Genomic DNA, 21,492 nt, shown 5'->3' on the forward strand with positions numbered 1-21,492 from the left:
GCTGTGGCTGTGTTTTGATTTTGATTTTATGGGCCCGCATTAAGGAAAGTTGGAGCAATAAAGCATGATTGATTGACAATGTGTCTCAAAGCGTGACATTGCACCAAAGTGTCATGTTACCTATTAGTGCTGCAAGTCGAGAGAAATTTCCTTTGCTGTGCTCCTTACATCCATCTTCTCACAGGCTGCAAACAAACTTTAGAAATTCATTACACGGAATATTTTGTGCAATAAATGGGAGGAACCAGAGATGATGGCATTTCCCGGGGCTTCACAGAAGCAAGTAGGTTGCCATGTTTGAAGGGGCCCAGGGAAAGGTGATGTCCTGGGTGCCCTGTGCTGCCTCGCTGCCTCTCCCCCTCATCCTACCCTGCCAGAGGTCCTACTGTCCTTTTAAAACCATTGCTTGGTGAGGGGACCACTGTTCTCCCTCCTCACCACTCAGTGTTATTATTCTCCCATCTCTGGCTGCTCCAGAAGTCCAGTTGGCTTTGCAGCTCCAAAGGTGGCCTTCTGTTGCCTGAACTCGCTGCCACTCTTGCCTTGGGGAAAAGATATATATTAAAATGGTGCAAAGCTGTACCCTCAGCTTCCTGGGAGGCATTCTGCTTCCTACATGCTGCAGCTTGATGCCAGCCCCATCTCTGGCTGTGTTTGGGGGCAGCTTCCAAGCTCTTTTTAACATTCAGCACTTCTTCATTGCACAAATGAGTCTCACCTAAGGCTTGGCAGGCCAGGCTGTTTGTTTCCAGGTTGCCTTCGCTCTATAAACCAGCAGATGGTTTTACAGCTTAGGGCCGGAGTGCTTGCATTAACCTTTCAAGCCCTGCTCCGGCTTCCCTTTTACTAGAGTCCTGCCAACACTGTAAACATTCATTCTCACCTTGCCTCTTGTTCTCTTCAGCAACCTTTCCCCTTCTCCTTTTACTAGTCAACCCACTGGTAATTTCTTTAAAAATTATATTTCCTGGGTTTATGTCTACTGCTTCATCATGCCTATCTCCTCCCTCCCTGCACTCTGTATGGCTTGATCTCTTATCTGGAATCATGACTGTGATCTCAGCCCTACAAGTATATTTCTAGGTCTTAATGATTTAAAAAGCCAGTGTCTCCATTTCTCACTTAATTGGGGGCATTTGTTTATAAGCAACTGAGCTCAAACAATGAATGTTGCCATTGTCTGACTTCCCATTTTGAGGCATTTCACAGCCTCACAAAGAGATCACTGACATTTATTCCAGCCTATCTTCCACTAATGTCCAGCATGTGCTTGTGTGTGTAAATCACATATAGCCATTGCGTTACCTTCCAGGTGATGTTGACTACACTCCCACCTGCCCCAGCATGCATGGCCAATAATCAGGGATGATAGTTGTAGTCTGCAATATTTTGAAGGCAGTATATTGTCTCCCGTGATACTTCCTCAGCATACACAGTTTCAACTGGCTACTGGCTTGGGCTCTGAAATCATCTTTATAGGCTCCTTCTAATAAAATACAATCATAATGTGGGACAGGATGTGAGGCTACAAAACAGTTGTTGTGTCCACCGACAAAGGACGAACAACAACTGGGAGCTGTAGGAGGAATTAAATAACCCCATCATGGCTTTGCAACTTCTAACCTGGAATTGTAATGGTCTAAACAATCCCCGAAAAAGGAAAAATATATTTCATGCTTTAAAGAAAGACCAATTGGACTTGATTTGTCTACAAGAGACCCACGTAACAAGAGCACACAGGAAACTATTAATAAATAAGAGATTGGGTCAAGAATTTATATCCTCAGACAAAGTAAAAAAAAGAGGAGTGGTGATCTACGCAAAGGAAAATCTACAGCCGAAACAAATTTTTAAAGATGACCAAGGAAGATATCTGGCAATTGAAATTCAATTTCAAGGAGAAAAACTTTTGATAGTGGGGATATACGCACCAAATGAAGGGAAAGCAGAATTTTTTAAGAAGTTGCATGAGACTTTAATGGACTATATGGACTACAAACTAATTATGATGGGAGACATGAATGGAGTAGTTTCAACAAATATGGATAAAGCACAAAGACAGGTAGTTACAAAAGATGGAAGACTACCAAAAACTTTTTTTGAAATGACTGACAATATGGACTTGATAGACATCTGGAGAACAAAACACCCATTAGAGAGAGAGGGAACCTTCTTTTCTGAAGCCAAAATGACATGGACTCGGATTGACCAAATTTGGGTGACTAGCAACATGGCGTCGAACATAAAGAAAGTGGAAATCTGCCCAAAAACTCTCTCCGACCATAACGCAGTAAAGATGGTGATGAAGCAAACAACAACTGGTTCCTTCAGATGGAGAATGAATGACACCTTATTCAGAGACGAGGAGATCTGTAAAAAGGCCCAAAAAACGTTGAAGGATTATTTTGAAATTAATCTAAGATCTAAAGTAGAAAAAAGAATAATATGGGACGCAAGTAAAGCCGTGATGAGAGGGTTTTTGATACAACAAAATACATTAAAGAAAAGAAAGCAAAATGAGAGGAAAGAGAAAATTCTGGAAAAGATAAAGGAAGGGGAAAGGAAACTAAGAGTGAAGCCAAAATCGCAAGTGGTTTTAAGAGAAATTAAACTGTACCAAACACAATATATGGAACTGATGAATCAAGAAATAGAATGGAAAATTAAACAAATGAGACAAAAGACCTTTGAATCTGCAGATAAATGTAGCAAGTTACTGGCTTGGCAAATAAAGAAGAGACAAAAACTCAACACGGTAACAAATTTAGAAGTGGAGGGAAAGAACATATGCAACCCAGTGGAAATTAGGAACTGTTTTCAGAGCTACTTTAGACAATTGTATACACAAGGGCCGCAGAAAGATAAAGACATACAACAATTCCTCGAGAAAAATGGGCTGAAAAAGATTTCTCAGGAAAGTAAAACAATTTTGAACCAGGAGATATCAGCACAGGAAATAGAAGATGCCATTCAAAACATGACGTTGGGCAAATCACCTGGACCGGATGGATTGACTTCCAAATACTACAAAGTTTTGAAGGAAGGGCTTATACAACCTTTGAAGGAAGTCTGTAACGAGATCATGGAGGGGAGAAGGGCACCCGATACGTGGAGAGAGGCCTACATTACACTTATACCAAAGACAGAGACTGAAAAGACCCAACTTAAGAACTACCGACCCATCTCCTTACTAAATGTGGATTACAAAATCTTTGCTGATGTTTTAGCAAAGAGACTGAAAAGAGTGTTGATGGAGGAGATTCATGGGGACCAGGCGGGCTTTCTCCCGAAAAGGCATTTGTCGGACAATGTAAGGAATATAATTGACATTTTGGAGAAGTTGGAAGTGAATATAAACACTAAGGCTGTTTTGATATTTGTGGACGCCGAGAAAGCCTTTGACAATATTTCTTGGAGCTTCATGTTGAAGAACCTCCGGGGGATGGGGGTAGGCCAAGGGTTTGAAAATGGTATAGGTGCAATATATTCTGAACAGAAAGCAAAATTGATTGTAAATAATGTGGTAACAGAAGAGTTTAAGATTGAAAAAGGGACACGTCAGGGGTGCCCTATCTCCCCATTACTTTTTATTTCGGTCCTGGAGGTTTTGCTTAATATGATTAGGAAGGACCAGTTGGTGAAAGGGGTTCAGGTCGGAGTTAAACAATATAAACTGAGAGCATTTGCAGATGACCTAGTACTTACTTTACAGGAGCCAGAAGCTAGCACGAAAAGAGTTTTGGAGATAATTCAAGAGTTTGGCCAATTGGCAGGATTTAAACTGAATAAGTCAAAGACTAAGGTATTGGAGAAAAATTTAACACAGATTGAAAAAGAAAGGTTTCAGAATGAGACGGGGTTGACTGTGGTTAAAAAAGTGAAATATCTGGGTGTGAATATGACAGCTAAGAATGTGAACCTATTTAAAGACAATTATGAAAAAACTTGGACAGAAGTGAAAAAAGATCTGGAGATCTGGTCAAATCTGAAGCTTTCCTTGTTAGGTCGAATTGCAGTTATAAAAATGAATGTATTGCCAAGAATGTTGTTTCTGTTTCAAGCATTACAAATAATGGATAAAATGGACTGTTTCAAGAAGTGGCAGAAAGATATATCTAAATTTGTCTGGCAGGGCAAGAAGCCCAGAATAAAATTTAAGATATTAACGGATTCAAAGGAAAGAGGGGGGTTTGCCCTGCCAGACCTTAAACTGTACTATGAAGCGGCAGCTTTCTGCTGGCTAAAAGATTGGCTGCTTCTTGAAAACACAGACATTTTGGATTTGGAAGGATTTAACAATATTTTTGGGTGGCATGCATATTTGTGGTATGACAAGGTTAAAGCGCACAAAAGTTTCAAAAATCATATTGTCAGGAAAGCACTATTAAATGTCTGGGTTAGATATAAGGACTTGCTAGAAAATAAGACTCCAAGATGGCTATCACCAATGGAAGCTAAGGCAGTTAAAAAGTTAAATATGGAGTCGAAATGGCCAAGATATTGGGAAATTTTGGAAAAGGAAGGGGACAAATTGAGATTGCAGAGTTTTGAAAAACTAAAAGGTAAGGTGAGAGATTGGTTACATTATCATCAAATAAATGAAGTGTTTAAATTAGACAGTAAAATAGGCTTCCAGGTGGAAAAATCAAAACTAGAGACTGAACTGTTAGAATCCAGTACTAAGAATTTGTCAAAAATGTATGATCTGCTGCTGAAATGGAATACACAAGATGAAATGGTAAAATCAAGTATGATTAAATGGGCTCAGGACATTGGTCATAACATCATGTTTGCTGATTGGGAAAAGTTGTGGACCACCGGGTTGAAGTTTACGGCGTGTAATGCCTTAAGAGAAAATATAATGAAAATGATTTATAGGTGGTACATAACCCCAGTCAAGCTTGCAAAGATCTACCACTTGCCGGATAATAAATGTTGGAAATGTAAAGAAAAGGAAGGTACATTCTTTCACCTCTGGTGGACGTGCCCGAAGATTAAGGCATTCTGGGAAATGATTTATAATGAACTGAAAAAGGTATTTAAATATACTTTCCCCAAGAAACCAGAGGCCTTTCTCTTGGGTATTGTCGGCCAGGGGGTGTTAAAGATAGATACAACTTTTTTTATGTATGCTACAACAGCAGCTAGAATACTCATTGCAAAGTACTGGAAGACACAGGATCTACCCACACTGGAAGAATGGCAGATGAAGGTGATGGACTACATGGGCTTGGCAGAAATGACGAGCAGAATCCGAAACCAGGGAAGAGAAGCGGCGGAAGAAGAATGGAAAAAGTTCAAGGACTATTTAAAGAAATACTACAAAATTAATGACAGTTAAAATGATGTTGGATTAAAATAAATGGTTACTATTAGTAATGGTTAAGACAAAGAGAATAAGGATGATTAACATAAATTTATAGTAAAATAAGGGAAGATTCGCTGAATAATTATAAGAATTTGGAATACAGAAACGGGAGGCAAGAGGAAGTCGAGGAAGAAAGGTTAAAGAAATTAGGATATGAAATGGTACCTGTTTTTTGTTCTGTTATTGTTTGTTGTTTGTTTATGTATGTTTTGTTTGTATTAATATAAAAAATTGTTTAATAAAAATATTATAAAAAAACAAAAACAAAACAGTTGTTGTGCTGCCACCGTCTATTTCATTACTTTGCACCTAGCTGGAGGAAGTGTATAGTGAGCTGCTTAACCAGAACTATTAAAAAAAAATCAGTAATTTAAATGCCCACCCTCAGCCATATGTAAACATTTTCCTTGGGAATTCATGAAAAATAGATAAGCATTTGGCAAAACCTTCTTGCATGTGAAATTCCTATATTCAAGTCATTATGTAAGAGGCTTTTTAAAAGTTGTGAGGAACCTTAGAATTAATCTGTGCAGGTGTGGGGAGAGATCACATCAGAAACAATTAATATACAATATATTAAATATTTTCTGACATACTCTCCCTTGTATATTTAATTCTGTTGCAGTATAACACAAAAAGGCCTCCTGTTGTCCTAAATAGACACAATTGTGAACTGCTTGTTGTCCCACACTTTAGAGTGGGTAATTTTTACTATTATCAGAATTTTCCAGGTACTTTGAAGCCATTTATCCATTGCTGGCAAGCTTGGTTTCTTCCTATATTTTACAATCAATATCTCTGAGCCTTGATAAGCAGGTTGTTTATCAAACACTGATTTATTGCTCAAACAGTCCCAACAACAAAAACATTGGTTTTAAGAGTACAATTTCTCCTGTTTTCTCTTTGATAATTCTATCACTACATTTCCAGAAAGTTCTTGGGTGAGATTCAATGAAGTTCAATAGGGTGTCTGCTTGCATAACACGGCTTATCCTTTGTCTGCTTCCCCTGGAGCCTGGGCCCATCTCCAATCTTTTCCAGAGGATTGGGGGCCCTCCCAAAAAAAAACCTGGGGGTTGGATGGCACTGGAGGTGGAAGAGGAGGAAGGTGAAGTCATGCTGAAGTGGGGTTTTTTTTTGTGCAAATAGGCAGACATCACAGGATATCGCCCATTACACATTTACATGGCTACTAGGTATTAACAAATCATGTGATTTGATCTTCGTGTCACAACATGAATGATGTAGGTTTCCCCCCCCCTCTTTTTTTGAACACACAATCTTACTATTTAAGTGACATATGTAAGTCCCATTTGATTCAATGTGGCTTTTTCCAAGGTAAATATGAATAATAATAATAATTATACCCCATCCATCTGGCTGGGTTTCCCCAGCCACTGTGGGCAGCTTCCAGCAAAATATAAAAAATAATAGGATTGTAGCCCCCATACAATTTCCTTTTGACCTTACTCACAACTAGCATGTGTCTGCCATATATATATATATATATATATATATATAGTCATATAAATTTATCTTCCTACTTTCTTTCATATCTTTAACAATTCTGTCCCATTCATTTATCTTTTTCTAAATCTAAATTTCTGTTTTCACCATGTGTCTTTGATAGTTAACAACAATAAACAATATAATCTCATCAATACAACATCAATGAAAAAATAAGCAGTGTAAAAACCATCACACAGATGCTACTAAAGCATTAAGTAAGAATGGGATAATTTTCCTTTCACATCTCCCCAAATGCCTACATGAATAATATGGTCTTCAATGACCTCTTTAATGCTAGCACTGAACATGTCTATCATACTTCTGATGGCTGAGCATTCCACAAGGAGGTCATCACCACCAAGAATGTCGTGTGCCTTCTGCCACTCAATTTCACTTTGGATAATTCTGGCACACAGCGGAGCCCCATCTGTTGACCAAAGTGTGTTTGGATGTTCATTTGACACTCGTGGGGCATTGTAGCACTGAGAAATCACTGCTTCTCTTGACCCACTTTATTCTTCCACCCTACAAGATCTCTTGATGCTCTTGTGATACTTTGCTGAATAAGGAAGGTCTGAGTTCATAACATTCAACAGATGCTGCAGAGATGTACAACATGAGATAAACTCAAACACACTTTCCCCCCCATAATTCTTTTAAACATGAACAACAAAAACTACTTTGTACATAAGTGCAGCATTGAGGTCATGCCCAAAGAGAGGTGCAAAGGACATACGTGAAGATATATCTGCTTTATTATTTACATATTTTCATGTATGCAATATATAGATAGATAAACACACACACACACACACACACCACCACCAACAACAACAACAACTACTTTACCTTCCCTTTCCAATTCCCAACTTATACGGCCGCAAAACTCCTTTGCTCACAGAAAATGAATGTTCAATTCTTAACACCATATTAAGTTTTATGTGCACTAAATTTCACCAGAGGAGAATAAACAGTTTGTCTGCTCTCCATCTTTTCATTCTGCATTTTTATGCCTCGAGGTTTTTGCTTGTTAGACTCTAGGGGTTAGGGAAAAATATTCTGAACAGTTTTACCTGGATAAACACCCTATAAATTACAGATGATATTTATTGGCCTCCTAGGAAAGTCACTATATTGGAAATAGCAGGGGGGGGGAATAACTTTTAGATAGACAGACAGATACAGTTAATAGATAGATGTTCCAGCAATACATATCTATATCTACCTATTATGTCCTCCTTCCATTCCCAATGCTATACGTGACTTTAATTAACTTGTCTGCCATTTGGAATTCTAGTGGGATACAATGCAAGCAGGATCATTAAACCCAATCATATTTTCAGCCTCGCCTGATATTTCACTAGAGCTATTCAAATCAATTTACCCAACAGAGACATTTGTCCCTGGCCTGTCACCACGGCCCATACTGAGAGTCCTGCACTTCTTTATCTTTTGGCAAGGCCATCATAAGCAAGCGACACAAAGGGTGATGTATGGGAACTCAAATAAGTTATAAATCCTCCATCCCTTCATCAGCTGTCAAACGGAGAGAATTTACGCCAGCCGGCCTTGGCAACGGCTGCCTGGCTATGCTTAGAGAAAGTCAGCTTTAAGATGACACACACTTGGAGGTGAAGAATTTCTCTGCATTCAGAATCCGGGTGCAGGAGGTCGGATAGAAGAAAAGGAAGTCACCTCAGCGACAGACGCGCACACACTATTCCCCCTGGGTGGTCTTGCAATATGAGCATGACGGCACAAGCCACAACAAGCACACCCCCCACAAGTACATATAAAGGTCACAATAATTTGCACACTTTGAACAGAAGAAGGAGAATTCAGAGCCTTTTGGTTTGACACCAGCAGCTCATACCTGTTAGGAATGGCATATAAAAACAACAACAAGCTTGTTCCAGTGATGGGGAAATCTATCAGTTTTGGTTTCTTGCAGTTTCTCATTTTTCCACTCTTAAGTTCACGTCTCCATACTATGACATCTGATTGCTTTTTTTCTTTTAAAGTCTTTATGAAAATACATCTGTGTTTCTCCTAATGCACACATTTTTATGAGCAAGCTTACTTACTATATGCTTTTTTGCAAAGCAATTTGCCCCAAATGTAAGGCATTTTTGCACATAATTGTCACTAGTCTATGCATTTTATGCACACTTTCCCCTAGTGTACACATTGCTTGGCTAGAGAACTGCATTGCAAAATTGGGAGAAGTGTGAATTTCAGAGGTATGGCTGTGTTTTGGTTCACATATTGTTTCAAAAAGTGCAAATTAGGTGGGTTCACCTTCAAATGTGAACTGAATCAAATCTCCCCAATCCCTAGCATATTCTCTTTTGTGATTTCCAGGCACAAACATTTTGTCACTGGGGGAAGAGAGTGCTAACCTTAAGGCATTGTGGGAAGATGCAAATGCAATGTCCCTGATCTTCACAGGATGCAGAACTGGAGACATGCCATGCCTGTGCATATATGATGGATAGAGATGAAAGCAGTGAGGACAGAGAGTGTACTGTCAGTATGACAAAGAGCATGTCATGAGCACTGCTGAGCATGTTGAGCAAGAGCTCAACGCCATGTGCAAGAGCAAGCCACTTAGTATTTTGAAGGGGAACAGCAATAAGGAATAAGAAAGGATGAGCATGTCGTTTCTGCCATTCTCCTATTATTCTGTGCATTTGCTCTACCTCATAAACTTCCAAAAGACCAAGTAATTTTGAATCCCAGGATGTGGGACTGAAATTCAGATGAAGGGAACATTGGGAGCCTCCTTAAATAGCAAGCTGGTCAACACTTTGCAAAGAGTGCTAAGAAATACAAGGCTTTGAATGCAAACTGGGGAAGAATACTTATGCTAGGATGGGATAACACAGGAAGGTGCCTTATATCTCATAAGACATTTGCTCCCTCTGCCCTGACCACCACCAGCTCCCTAGGCTTTCAGACAGGAGTCTTTGCCAGGCCTACATAAAGATGCTAGGAACTGCACCTGGCACCTTCTGCATGCAAACAGATGCTCTACCAAAAAGCTATGTGTCTTCCACATATGTGAAATAGGATGCAAATTCAAAATGCAGAAAATTGTATTCTGAGAAAAGTTTTGCAGATAAATGTGCTGAACAAGTTAAGTCATTTTTAAATGTCCATATCTTAATTCATAGGTACAGGTGCAAATTTACAACATGTTTATGTAGTTTAAACAGAAATACAATGCATCTCACCTTTGTGGGGAAGACAGTGTCCTGGTGATCTGTGAGCCTGCTCAGCCTGCTCTAGAGATGCTCTTGACAGACATCTCCAAGGCCCCCCATTCTCCCTTCTCAGGGATCTTTATTTTAAATGTGTACTTGGAATGAGTAGCCCTTCAAACAGAGAACTCTTTGAAGATGACAAGTGTCCTTTGTAAGTGGGAGACATGGCCAGCCAAGTTGTGAGCTGGGTTTTCTTATGACCTGATGATCTTCTTGCCTCATTACTGGCCCTGATCCAAAAAGGCTTTCTTCACCCCTCCCCGCTCAGGAAGAGCTGACCAAAGGCCCTTCTAGTTCAGCATCCTACTCCCACAGTGACCATCCAGATGCCTATGGGAAGCTCACAAGCAGGACATGAGAACAGCTACCCTCCCCTCACTTGGGGTCCTCCACAACTAGTGTTCAGAGGCAGTATGCCTCCAAGAGTGGAGGCAGAACACAGGCATCTTTGCTAGTAACCACTGACAGCCTCATCTTCCATGAATTTGTCTAATTCTCTGAAGAAATCCCTTCTGCTGCGGATGCTTCCTCCCTTTACTGAAAACAATGGCTTGTGTTGTTGGATAAGCTGAATCTAAATTCAGGGCAGCTTCAGAGTTGGTCTCTGATGCAGCAGAAAGGGATAATTTGGGAGGGGGGGAGGAATCCTTGGTGTGCATGTGACAGGCTGAGCACATACTTAAAAAGAGTTGATTAGGGAGTGTATTAAGTACAAATATTTGGGCTGCAGCAAGGCAATGCATTTTTTGAGCTTTGTGTTACCATTTGCACCCTCCTCCCTTCCCCCTCTGCAACTTGGCTTTTTCAAAGACACACACACACTCATCTCCGGGAGTTCAATAGCATCATAAAACCCACAATCTTTTCTACCCTGTGCACACATCTCATTATCCATCCTTAGTATACATCTTGAGCAATGCAATTTACTTCAATGTCACCAAGAGAGAGATGCTCCTCTGGGACTGTCATTACCATAAACCACAATCTGCTGCCAATTTATACGTCCTTATCCGCCCCGTATTTTAACTTCTCTCTAAATGATGACAAAGCGCTTTGTGGGCCCCCATCTCAAATGTTGCTTTAGCAGCTCTCCCAAGTGCCCAGTTCCCCTCTTCCATAAGCTGCCTCTTCATCCCAAAACAACTCACTCTGCATTTGGCCTCACTCCAGATTTGGGGTCTTTCAAGCTCCTTTCTTCTTTAGCTGCTGAAGATACTCACTGTTGCCTCTGCCCTTTCACTGATTACACAGGGCAAAAGAAGCTTGTTTCCTTAGCTTGTTTTAGTTGAGTAGCCTTTTCCCCCAGTGAGATTCCAGAAAACTCATAGCATATTTTGTCCCAAACATTACCAAAGAAGTGAATGGAAGATGATTTTAGACCAGGACCAGCATCATTCATTGCTTTTGCACCCTAATGGTCTCTTTCAGGCTGTGCTCTCACAAGAGCCCAGCTGGAAGCCAGGCTACAGACTCCAGGAGAGTGGAGAAAGGCGTTTTCCTACCTACTGCTTTCATGTCTATCTTTCCCACATGAGAACTATTATGCTTAAATGCTTAACCAAGAATATTTCCAGCCGGCAATTCTATAGATGAAACCCCTAGGAACAAAAGTCTTGGTGGATCAATACTGTGCACTGCCTCTCTCCTTGGAGATTTCAGGATCGTTCATTTTTCATTTATTAAATTGTTATCCTATTCTATGTCCAGATGAGCCCCCCTGCCTTTGACATTGTATTGTTTTATTTTTTATTGTTTTGAGTTCACAACCATAAAACAACACAATGGGGGGGGGAGCCCTACCCAATACATATTGGCCCTTAAATTCAATATGTCGCTGTAGCTGTTGTTGTTGTTTAGTCGTTTAGTCGTGTCCAACTCTTCGTGACAGCATGGACCAGAGCACGCCAGGCACTCCTGTCTTCCACTGCCTCCCGCAGTTTGGTCAAACTCATGTTAGTAGCTAAATTCAATATACACTACAGCAATACAATATAGTATATACAATCCACATACAAAAAGCCAGAATCATTCCTCAAATGTTTTTTGAAGAAGAAAGGCATTTGCCAGCTTTCTAAAGCTGTAATCCTATACCCACTTATCGAGGGAGTGAGACCCACTGAATTCAATCAGACTTACATCTGTATTGCACTGTAAATTCAGTAAACTTCATTGTGGAGGGAATTCCACAACACTGGTCCAAGCACTGAAAAGGGCCTATTCCTTAAGTTACCTCCATCTCTTTTTCTTTTCATTTTTTAACTTCTAAAGGGGTTCTGGAGCAAGACTCTCTTCATCACCTTTGGTGAAATGGCTTTCTGCTATCTTGCTTCCTGATACTAACACAGTGGCCTCCTAGTCAAGTTCTAGATCTTTGGCATGGATTTGAAGGCTGATTATGATGTCACTGTAAGCCTATATGATGCATGTTATGTGGTCACATTAGCATATGTGCCTGTTTCACTACGAAGGCACACACTTGTGGAGTTCCACTTCTCAGTATTTTCTGAATGCCACAAAACAGACATGCGCAAACCACTTATCACACGTACCATTTTAAAGGGAAGAATTGATATTTTGAAATTATACTCCACATGTAATGCAAATGTATGGAGGCAGAGCAGGACTGTGCCTGCTGGTCCTACTGACTCTGCCAGTCTCACCTTAGCATCTACGTGTTGAGCATAGATGTCTTCAAAGGACATCTACGTGTGATCAGCTGCTTGAATGTAAGGTTCCCATTTGCATATGTCCAACTCCCATCAGTTCCAGCCAGCATGGCCAGTAATTGAGGATGATGGGAACTGTAGTTCGATAATATTTGGAGAGCAATAGATTTCCCATCCCTGAATTATATGGCTGCTTCCTTGTTTACCCCCATGTTGTGATTGGTATCTAGCTCCATCTTCCTTCCTATGGCCTATCAGATGTCCTGGTGTGCAGAAACACATCACAAAGAATTGACCAAACTGCTCCATTTCAGATAGCCACCAGAGGGGAAGATTCTTAACAAAATGTAATGGCCCACTCTTGAATCCATTCAATATTAAATTAAAATAAAATGTACAATTTCAGATCTCTTCATTGTGGTCATTTTTAAATATATATATATAAAAATAAACAAAACAGTATTGCCAGCACATGTCAACCAATCAACAGTCAATTCTGTGAAGAGGATTTGTGTCTTTGCTATGCATTACCCAATGCACAGGACCATTTAATTGCTTTTAATTATAGTTACTTGGTTCGTACAATCAGTGAACACGAGGCTAGTCAGAGAAATAATCTCACATGGAAAGTAATGCATCCCACAACCCCATCTTCCTAGGAGATAAGGTAATGTGTATTGTATTTTAATATTTTGCAGGGGGCCACCCAGAGTGGCTGGGGAAACCCAGCCAGATGGGCAGGGTATAAATAATAAATTATTATTCTTATTATTCTTATTCTTATTATTAGACCAAGCCTAAGAAGTTAGGGCATCCGTGTCACAGTGAAAGAAATTGTGGTTCTTTGGGATATAACCTTACACATCTAGTTGGTTGCATGTTTCAAAAGATCTGAAAGAAAAGCTTCAGCAAAGACATTATCATTCTAAATCCGTAATATATGCATCCTTGCATCACACAGTGTGGAAGCATTGATGCTGCATGCTTTTCAGGACATCTAAAGACATGGCAGCATTTGAAGCCATATGCCAGTGGCCAAATGGGCAAATACTTCCTATATGCCCGTAGTTCTCCTTTCCTTCCACTGAGCATTCGGGAACTATGCTTGCTGCAGACTGGGAAACAGCTGCTTCTTTCTAACCTAGAGGCAGAAATAAAGTTGTCCCTCTATTGTGGAATGTCTTTCTCATTGAAAAGGTGACACAGATGTATGTGATCATTATCAAAGTGTGATCACATGTTCCCGGAAGGCAACTGGGCTCTGGAGAATCTGCTGTTTGCATCTTGAAGAGCCTTCCTCTTCATACAGAATAGTGTTAACGCAAGTGCAGAAAGCACCTGTTTTGTTTTTGGAGTGCGGGTGCCCATTTTCCCTAACAATACGTTATCGCACAAAGTGGAGACCTGGGAAGAAGAAGAAGAGCCTGGCATTTAGCAGATCACTCCACACCTGGGCTTAGCAAAGAGACAGAGAAATCTCATAATTTAAAGGCAGCCAGAGGAATACGAGAAGCAGACAGCATGCCGGGCCAGAGACTGTCTCTCTCATGTTAACATCTGTCAAGGTAGAAGCTGCTGCTGCTGCTGAATAGCAGCTCTCTTCAGCTTGAAAAACTCTTACATGTCGCATGGCTTTAAAGCTAAGGAAATATACATATTGAATGCTGTCTGGAAAGGAGGAAAATAAAATTATTATTTAAGAGTTGCAGCCAGCTTTTAAAATTAGATTTTGGATAGGCTGTTGCCTTAATGATGATGACAGGTATAATCAGTGCTATTTTTCTAGAAAAAGAGGTGCCAGAACTCACCACAAATGCCTTTCTCGTTCTCTTAGGATGGCAGTGGTGCCCACCTGAGAGGTGCTAGAGCTGACAAAATGTCCTGGTTATAATGGCAGTGAAAAATAATCTGAGAACCTAAAGAAAGAGAAATTGACCTTTCCCCCCTGATTCTGTGTATATGTGTTTCCAATACTCAGCTTTTTCTTTCAGGTGAATTTGTTGAGATGACTGCTCATCATAAATTACCATTCTCTTTCTCCACAAATGTACTTAATGATGAAGAAGGATTCTCCCCTTTTCTGGTAATAGAGCATTTTTACTCTGCTAATAAGAAATCAGGCAGGCGCTGTCCCTGCCAAGTTCCAGATGCCTAGTTAAAATGGTTTTATATTCCAAGAGACCTTTGCACCATGAATGCTGTTCTGATGTTTTATTCTCCACTGATTTAATTCATGCTTTACATTCTGTATTTTGTACATTTTTTTATCCTTTGTAAGCTGGTTTGAGGCCCAGGTGAGGTGAAAAGCAGAATATAATTTAATAAATAAATATGATAATTTAAAAATTATCCCTCTTTTTGGAGCAAGGAGCTGGTTCACGGGGCAAGAAGGGAAGAAGGGATGGAGCCACAGTTCTCAGTCCCCAATCCAATCTGTGCTTAAGGCTAGTGATCATTTCCACTAATAATTAAAGAAAAGCAAGCATTCAATTCAATACCATTTGCACAGTAGGACCAAGCTGCCATTTTTTTTTAATTGGCCTGTTTGTTTAGGCAGAACAGAACAGAAGGTGGAAGGGAATCCAGAGGAGACCATATCTCTCTCCTTCCAAACTGCAGTTTTGCTTCGGAGCAGGAGCTTCGGAAATCAAGAAAGCTCCCCCGCCCCTCCGCTACCACCCGGTTGTCGCTTCCTCTCAGCTGTCATTCCCCAAACACCGGCCATTTATACTGCAGTAAACAGTACATTAGCTCCCAGACAGTTCTTAATCCGTCATTCCTTTCGTTAGGATCCACTCTGTCTACTCAACAGATGAGGCTCCTTGAAGTGCCTCCCTTTCTCCTAATGAAGTGGCAGGCAAGTAACCTTTCTCTTTGGCAGAGCTCTGGAGTGGCGCAGTACCACTGCACAAGCATCGCCTCATTTAACCTCCTGTTTTCTTGATCTCCCTCCCTTTCTCTCCAGCCCTCCCCTTCCCATTACACTTAACGCCCTATGCTGGTGAGATGTTTGACCCTGACATTCCTGGAGGGCGACATCCTCCACCAACATTATCCCACCATCTGCTCTGCACTGAACTGCTAGCTCCTGGGGTTTAGTTTCTCAGAGCTGTTCCATCCTTGACCTCTGCTGACACTGAGCCTGCCTGATACTGGAGAGGTGCTTGGGCTGCACAGGGGACAATTACCCCCTGAGAAATGCACAGAGATTTCTATGAACTGCAAATAAGTTGCTTATGCCCACGGAGCTGGCAGAAGCAGCACCCCTCATTCTCTAGTATCATAAAGCTGGCACTCTGAATAAAACCGTTCATGTTTCACAGGGAAAACACTACTAGAAACTGAACATTTCCCCTAATATTTCCCAGGTACTGTAGCTTCTTTTGTGCAACTGAAACCCATGGCTTCTTGACCTGTATAGCCAGAGGAAGCAACTGGTTTCTATGAGGTGCCCTTAAGATGTTGTAGAACAGCAGCACTTATCACCCCTGACCAGTGGCCATGCTGTAAGGGGCTGATGGGAATTGCAGTCCCACCTGAAGGACACCACTTTGTCTACCCCTGGCTGATGGGATGTGGTCATTTAGAAAGGTAAAACAAACACTACCATTCTTATCTCCCCTCCGTTCATAATTCTTTGTCTCTCCTTTCTATGTAAGAATAAATATGTCCAACCCCTTCAGACATCCCTCTAAATGCTCATGATTTGCATTTAGCTAAAGATGGTGATTCAGAAGGCTTTTGTTGCTGTTTCTGAATGGGGATCATAGTATACATTCAGAATGGAAGCCAAAGGTAATCATGATGTGTAACAAACAAGCTGACAAGAGAGCCAACAGTATAACAAAAGCAACTTATCCTAATATCCACAGTTCTCTACTCTTAAGCACACAGTTGCACTTGACAATCCTTCCTTTTATTTTTAGCCTCTTACATTATGCATTCAATGAGCCGCTGTGAGAACTTGGGATTAACTTCTAGAACACCTCTCTGTTGCTAATCAAACTAACCTTGGCTGTTAATTCGCACGTCTTAGTCACTTTTCCAACCTCTCTGCACCTAATTGTTCCTGAGAACAAACTCCTTGATGACTCTTGCCCTCCTTCTCCCTATTATTTTTAATACTCTGTTGGGAGCCGCCCAGAGTGCCTGGGGAAACCCAGCCAGATGGGCGGAGTATAAATTTTTTTTTTATTATTATTATTATTATTATTATTATTATTATTATTATTATTATTATCAGAGGAGAAAAATGAATTTTCAATACTTTTTTCTCACTGGTGCATCTTTCCACGTTATCGATTGTGTGTGTGCACATTTTCAGCTGCATGAAAACACGCATTTGTTGCATGGAAGCCAGATTTCTTGTCTCAAGGTAATGGAGAAAGGGAGAGAATCACACTTTCCCAGTACTCAAATATTTCATCACTGGAGCAATTATATTTTCCTGTCCACTCACCATGCCACTATCAGTGCTACTGAGACTATTGTGAGAGTATATAGGATGAAGTGATCATAATGGTCCTGGCTCCACTGGAGAGAACCCATGACATCACTAGCAGCCAATGACAAATCCTCTCCTCCCCATTCTGTGTTGTTGTTGTTGTTTTCCAGATTATTTGATGACATTGATTTCCCTCAATAGTGCTTGTCTCAAATTATCCTTTACATAGAGGCTAGACATTTGGAGGCAGATGCAGACCAGGATTATTGGCCCATCCACAACACCATACACCCTGCTCTCCCCTCCCCTGATAGCTGAGCATTCATGCAGGGTCATGCAGAAGCCTGTGCATATACAGCAGTACACCCATAGGCTTCTCTTCATAAATGTTCATGCTCAACCCACAGGTATCAGTTGGGTATCTAATGATATGTATTTGAGAGTATCCTAAAATACACATTTTTTAATGCAAAGTGGTATGATTTTTGAATCAAGAACTGCTCAAAAGAATTTAGAGATGTGTGTAACAATTTAAAAGATGATGATGCCCCAGTCTGTGAATCCATGTACGTTCTGATTCAGGAGGTGAGAATTAAGTCAGTTGGCTTTAAAATGTGGACTGAACAAAATTCTGTTCTATCCCCAACTGGCAGAACTTCCAAAAGCTGCAGGTGTGCTGTAGCCACACCTATGTCAAATGGCTCATCTCTCAGGGCTGTGTTGGTCTGATGAAGATGACCAGACACAATGCATTTGCCTGCTAAACTGCAGCTCCATCTTTACTCTAAGTACAGCATTTGCAAGAAGACATTTCAAAGGCATGAGCCCGGATTCAGCTGAGTTGCATATGAGCTGCCTCCATAAAGAACTCATGGCCCCAGCTCTGTTTTTACAGCTCTGAATCTGGAGTGGGTATGCACTCTTGTCTTCCCCAGATTATACTGCCTAACCTAGAGCTAAGTTATTTGACTGTAAGAAGCCAGTGTTAATGGGATAAAAGGATGAAACACTGCAGCAGACTGGATGTTGTCATCTCACTGTACACCCAATTACACACCACCCAGAACTCAGGATCACTTGGACAATGGGATTAAGTCTAAATGAGCTGGGGGCAGCTGACACTTGACCAAACAACCCTCCTCTCCTCCCCACATCTTCTGTTGTTCATTATAAATGACCTATTACTGAGTCTGAGGTAATGCAAGCTCCGGTCAGGGCTAACAAAGACGTGGAGGGTGAGATCCTGTTTGTAGTGTGCAATCCCATTAGGGAAGATTAATCACCTTTTAACTTGCAATTCTGCATCTTGGCTTAAACACCAAGAAGGCAGGGAGAGAAGCATCCATCACATTAACCAAACAACGTAGGAAACACTTTGCAGCTGATAAAATACAGGGCATTGAAGCAGCAAGCAGGTTGGTCAGAATAAAGGACTTTGTTCTTGGGGTGGGGGGCCAGGAGAGGGGAAGTACAGTCAGATGGGAGGTTATCCTCTTCCCAAAAAGAATTACAGTAGGGCAAAAGCTCCAGGTGACAACAGAGCCCACTGTGGCTAGATTATGCACATATGAACACTAAGTAGTGCTGGAGTGCAATGAGCCTTGAGGAGGTCACCTTGGGGCCTTTGGAAAATACAGGATTGTCATTTGGCAGCCATCTTCCAAGCATCTTCCGCAATGTCATCAATGAAGATGAGCTTGAGGCATGAGAAGAAATAGGACAAATGCCAACAGTTGTCCAGTAGTAATAAGATAGACAGTTTTTGATGTATCACACTTGTCTGGATCTCAAGTGTGTGTGTGTGTGTGTGTGTGAGAGAGAGAGAGAGAGAGAGAGAGAGAGAGAGAGCGCGCGCAGGAACCTGCTTTATAGTGGCTCAGACTATTTGTCAGTCTAGCCCAATATTGCCTAACTGGCAGTGGTCTGCCAGGATCCTGGGCAGAGGAACGTCTTGTGCATCACCCACCACATGACCTTTTAAACTGGAGCTGAACCTAGAGACTTTTGCATGCATAGTCTATGCTCTATTGTTGAGCTTCTGGTGAAGTAATGAGGAAGGTTAGCAGTTTGGTGTTAATGAGGCAGAAGGCATTCCACTATATTTATCTCACTTGTAGCTGGGGATTATTTTTTAATCTACCTTTAGCATTTCAAACCATACGGCTGTAATTTCTCCAAGACTTCAACTTCCGCTTTGCCACTCTCCTACCTATTGCTATCCATTGATAGGTGAGTTTCCATCTGTTTTGAAACAGACAGGCACAAGAAAGTCTGAAACTGTGGACTAGCCCTGTGCCCCACATCTGCCCCAGATTCTGCTCTCCTTCTGATGATCAAAGAACAACCATTGAAGCATCACCCATAATTGATTGTACTGCCTCAGGTAGCCCAGGTAGAACCATAGCCCTCAGCAGCTTCCTCCTTAACCATCCCAGATTCTAGCAGGAGGTCACCTGACTGACACCCATTTGATCCTGTAGCCCTGTCCTTTACAGTTTTGAGGTCTCAGAGCTATCTGTCTTCCACACCCCACTAGGGTTGCCATATTTCAAAAAGTTTAAACAAGAACACCCAGAAAGCACCACCTTTTGGAAATTCCCCCCAGACATCAATTCCACCTTTGAAATCCCAGAAATGTCTGGGAAAATCCAGACATATGGCAGCCCTAACCATTATTGTTTCCTGTGAAAGGCACAGTTGCTCTTTTGGGGTGGCCAGCTTGTGAATCACATCAAAAGGGGAGCATCAACCCCCCCCAAAAAAGGATAAAAAAGAAACAGATTTGCATAAAACTACATGTGCTAATTTATATGCACAGCTGTGTAAACAGTCCTATCTTGTCTTGCCCTACTCACTGGAAATCCTACAGGTCTTCAGCCCTGCAGGGTCTGGAAATACGATACAGATACCCCTCTCAATCGCCCAGCAAAGGAAAGGCAAAGGTTCTGTTGTCAAGTCCTGACATCAGTTCCACTAGACTTGCCCCCCTGCACATTCACAGCAGCTCACCTCCATAATAGCCACTATTCTAATATTCCCTTATTCATTTCCCAAGGGGAAATGAATGCTTTTATTTATTTGTTTATTTATACTGCACAACAAGAGAGTGAGAAAGAGACCTGACAGTCCTGGCTCTGACTGACTGTAGCCTAATGCCCAATAATTGCTTCAAGCTGACATTGTGAAACATAGCACAATTCCATGCCTCTTATGGTGCTTTCATCACAAGAGGAAGCAGCCCACTACAGTTAAAAACCAAAACAAAAATCCCTTCTCATCTCAGGCGAGTGAGATCCATTGTGATCTAATTATTTAACCATTCCCTATAGCGCCACTTCTTGGACAACAAATTACAACTGGGGGAGAGGAGGGTAATTTATTCTCTAGGTCACTGCAGAATATTGTCTTTCATTCTTAAATATTCTTATTAACAAATTCTGTAAAAATAAAAAGTGTACTGTATTTCACTCCAATTTTTAAAAAAATTGGGGGGAGGGAATCACATATAATTTAATAAACATTTGCAAGTGGTTCCTCAGTGAGTTGTAAAAGGGTAGGAGCACCTTCCCTATAAGGAAAGGTGAATGGAGGATAGGTCTCCTGGTAGCTATCAGAACCAGATTACATACGATTTTAGGAAGTTGTCTTATACCAAATCAGGCCATTGGTCTTTACCTTAGTATTTTGGTCAGAGGCTCTCCAGGGTTTCAGATGGGAAGTCTCCCTCAGCCCTACCTGGAGATGCCAGGGTTCTGTGCCAAATTTAAGAGGCTACATAGCATTACCCCCAAAATGCATGTTATTCTAACAGAAAGGTTAATGGAAGAAGAAATATTGACCATTTACATCTGCAATCCAACAAATTGAAACCTAACCATCTAGCTAATATAAAATTTTGTATTAGCTTGAAATTTATGGGTTTCTTGAGACCCTAAATCATAGTTTAGTGGGTGTGTAAAACCGGCCACTGGTAGCTATTGTCCAGAATAACTATAGTGAACGGGACTTCCGGAGGCGGCGCCACCGGCAATGGCGGATTCCCTCTAGTTCTGAGGGATTTAGCTCCGCGGAAATCGGGTCTTGCCACTACGGCGAAGCGGGGATCCTTCTGAAACCACAGGCGGGTGAAGCCTGTGACTGTGGGACTCGGCGGGCACCTTTAGCGCCCCCCAATCTGCAAAGGAGCCCGGTAACGAGCTCCGGAGTGAAACGGGGTGTTTGGCGCGGTGCTGAGAGTCAATT

The 21,492-nt window shown here is 41.3% G+C and overlaps 1 protein-coding gene and 1 long non-coding RNA gene across 20 annotated transcripts in view; both read right to left on the bottom strand.

Annotated features, from left to right (window-relative positions):
* The window catches only part of LOC128408417 (uncharacterized), a 64,404-nt gene extending 51,929 nt beyond the window's left edge, over positions 1–12,475 (bottom strand). Inside the window, exon 1 of the long non-coding RNA XR_008329071.1 lies at positions 12,277–12,475. This is a non-coding gene — a long non-coding RNA (uncharacterized LOC128408417). The remainder of the gene's footprint in view (positions 1–12,276) is intronic.
* Positions 1–21,492, bottom strand: part of NRXN3 (neurexin 3) — a 1,132,087-nt gene that overhangs the window by 528,843 nt on the left and 581,752 nt on the right. The gene's annotated exons all lie outside the window — the stretch shown is intronic.

This window comes from Podarcis raffonei, chromosome 1, assembly GCF_027172205.1.
Source record: "Podarcis raffonei isolate rPodRaf1 chromosome 1, rPodRaf1.pri, whole genome shotgun sequence".
Taxonomy (NCBI): domain Eukaryota; kingdom Metazoa; phylum Chordata; class Lepidosauria; order Squamata; family Lacertidae; genus Podarcis; species Podarcis raffonei.